Below are 3,068 nucleotides of genomic sequence, written 5' to 3' on the forward strand. Positions count from 1 at the left end.
GACACAAAGAAAGATACAGTTTCTTTCTGGGGTCCCAATAGGACCAGAAGAAACTCTTGGAACAGACTTCTTCTTGGGGTTTTCTAAAGGCACAGAGGAAGGTTTGGGAGAAGTAGATGGCAGGTTTGAATTAGGTGGTGATAGTCTCTCTCAGGAATGCCTGGCCATTTGGGGAAGTTACTACAGCCAAGGGAGCTGGATCTATCAGACAGGTTTTACGCAGTTGGAGGCTATCTGAGAAAAAAAAAAAAAAAAGCTTGCACATAGGTACCCCAGATCATTTACCTTCTTGTTTACCATAATTTAGAGTACTCTCTGGTGGTTATTGTTCACTATTGGAGAGTTGATACTAAGGCCAGGCCTGGGTGCAGACAAAAATCATACATTATTTTTCCAGGGTCTGAGGATCAAACATGGCCCAATGCTGCAGAGTATGGACCAACAGGGTGTTCCAGCAGCACAGGCTGAAAAATCAGGTATCCAGGAGCCATAGAGGTCCCACCTGATGAAAGTTCTCTTGGTGAGAGAACATGTTACCAGATGTTCTCTTAGAGAATGTTACAAATATGTGGGAAAGAACAAACGTCCAGCATCTTAATCAATCCTACCCTCTGTGTTTCTGAGTTGTCAAACCGTCCTCTGACCAACCCAAGAAGCTTTCCAGCCAAACAAAAGGAATCGTCCTTCTGATGCTTGGGGAAAAATCCCTGAGGAGAGTGGCCTCTCCAGCCTCTGTGCTTGTCAGGATTTAGTTTAGCCATAATTACCAGTGTAGCACTTTGTACCCATTGGCCTGTGCTTATTACATTCCAGCAGTACAGCCTGAGAAATCAGGTATCCAGGAGCTTGGTCCCAGCTGACACAAGTTCTGCCACTTTCAGCACCTGCCATTGAATATGTACCTATCACTTAAGGTGGGGATGTGCCCTGACCTGGAGAAAACCATTGTGTGGTGTTCGCATGTGTAACCCTTTATAATTTTTTACAAGCTTTTTCTAAATTCCCAGTAACAAAAGAAAACAGGCTTTTTATCATAAGCAGGTCTTTTTTTTTCCTTTCTTTCTTTTTTTTGAGACAGAATCTTAAGCTGTCGCCCTGGGTAAAGTGCCATAGCATCACAGCTCACAGCAACCTCAACCTTGGGCTTTAGCCTCCCGAGTAGCTGGGACAACAGGCGCCCGCCACAATGCCCTGCTACTTTTTGGTTGTAGTTGTCATTGGCAGGCCCAGGCTGGATTCGAACCTGCCAGCTCCAGTGTATGTGGCTGGCACCCTAGCCACTGAGCTGCAGGCACTGAGCCATAAGCAGGTCTATGTTTTCCACTCTTCTTTCTTCCCCCAGAATTAATAAGATAACAATAATTAAACTCAGTAAAAAATCAAGGTTCAGAGACACTTTAAAATTCCTGCATTAGAGTTAGTTACAACTAGTCAAATCTTAGAGAAACCTGGAATGACTTTAAACTTTTCTATTTACACCAATAGACCAGAAAAGAATCAAATGCACATGGTCATTTTCTTTGCCTTTCTTCATACTTAAAGGTTTTTTTTTCTTTTCTTTTTTCTTTTAAAGAAGAGACTAAACTGTAGCCTAGGGTTTAGGGCAATTCATGCCTTGCAGGGGGAGGAGGGGTTTGCCCTGGGCTTGCCAAGCAGGCTCCAGGTCACCCAGAGAAGCCTTATAGGGGAGTTATTTTGCCCTTTATTTGGAGCCAACTTCTTGGCCTCTAATCATTAACATGGTTCACCCTTTTTTTTTCCTCAAACACACAAAAAGCCAATTGAATTTAATTTTGCAGGCTTGGTGCCCGTGGCTCAAGTGGCTAAGGCGCCAGCCACATACACCTAAGGTGGTGGGTTCGAATCCACCCTCGGCCCACCAAATAACAATGATGCTGCAACCAAAAAACAGCCGGGGGTTGTGGCGGGCGCCTGTGGTCCCAGCTACTTGGGAGGCTGAGGAGGCAGGAGACTCACTTGAGCCCAGGAGTTGGAGGTTGCTGTGAGCCACAGCATTCTACCCAGGTGGACGGCTTGAGGCTCTGCCTCAAAAAGTAAAAAAATTTAAAAAAATAATTTAATTTTGCAGTGAAAGGCAATGAAAAAAAAAACAACATTTTTGAAATGCACAACATTTGAAAAATACCAGAAAAGGCCAGTACAAACTGAACTAAATATATAAAGCAATCCTTGACCAACATTCAAACAAAGCATGTAAACTACAAGGAGAGAGAAAGCAGCAGGGGGTTGTAGAGATAAGTAGAAGTCTGGGACCCAGCAGATAGTAAAAAGCTGGGAGAGCATGTTTTTCAGAAGGTCCTTCAGTGCCATAGGGTCAGAATCATTGCTGGGACCCCAGGACCTCTGGGTGCTACTTCCGTTTGCTCAGCTCTCAATCAGAGAAAAGGAGTGGAAACAGAAATGAGTTCGGAAGCTTTCTAACATTCCCTTCATCTCTTTCTTTTGGAACCAAATTTGGAATTAGAAAGTTCATTCCTCAACAGCTTCTCCCCTGTGACCTGGAGGTTGGCAGCCACACTATGCACTTTTAGAGGCTAATGAGCATCTGAATTATTAATCTCCATTACTACGATTATAGAGAAAAACAGGATAGACTTAAGAGGTCCCATTGCTTACCACAGGTCTTTAATTCTAGATGACTGCCCCAAACTATGTTACTGGAATTTCTCTCTTCAGTAGGTCCTTGGACTGAGGGATTTGGAGAATGTATCCATGGATCACAGAGCTTCTGGTGTGGGTCCCTTGTCTAGAGGTATAAAGTCTTGAGAATTACATTTGGCTAGGACTTGTTGTTAATGAGTGTTATTGACGAATGAATGCAGTCTCTCCAGCCTGAGGCAAAAGGTTAGGATGTTCCCTTCAAGAAATTGCCCAGGCCTAGAAAAACTGGGGTCCCTTGTGCAGCCTTGAATGGGGGAACCCTGTATCAGTATTATCAAGTAATCCTTGATAATTTTTTTTTTCGAGACAGAGCCTCAAGCTGTCGCCCTGGGTAGAGTACTGTGGCATCACAGCTCACAGCAACCTCCAAGTCCCGGGCTCAAATG

This window comes from Otolemur garnettii, unplaced genomic scaffold (assembly GCF_000181295.1).
Source record: "Otolemur garnettii isolate 467f Iridium unplaced genomic scaffold, OtoGar3 scaffold00091, whole genome shotgun sequence".
NCBI classification, from domain to species: Eukaryota; Metazoa; Chordata; class Mammalia; order Primates; family Galagidae; genus Otolemur; species Otolemur garnettii.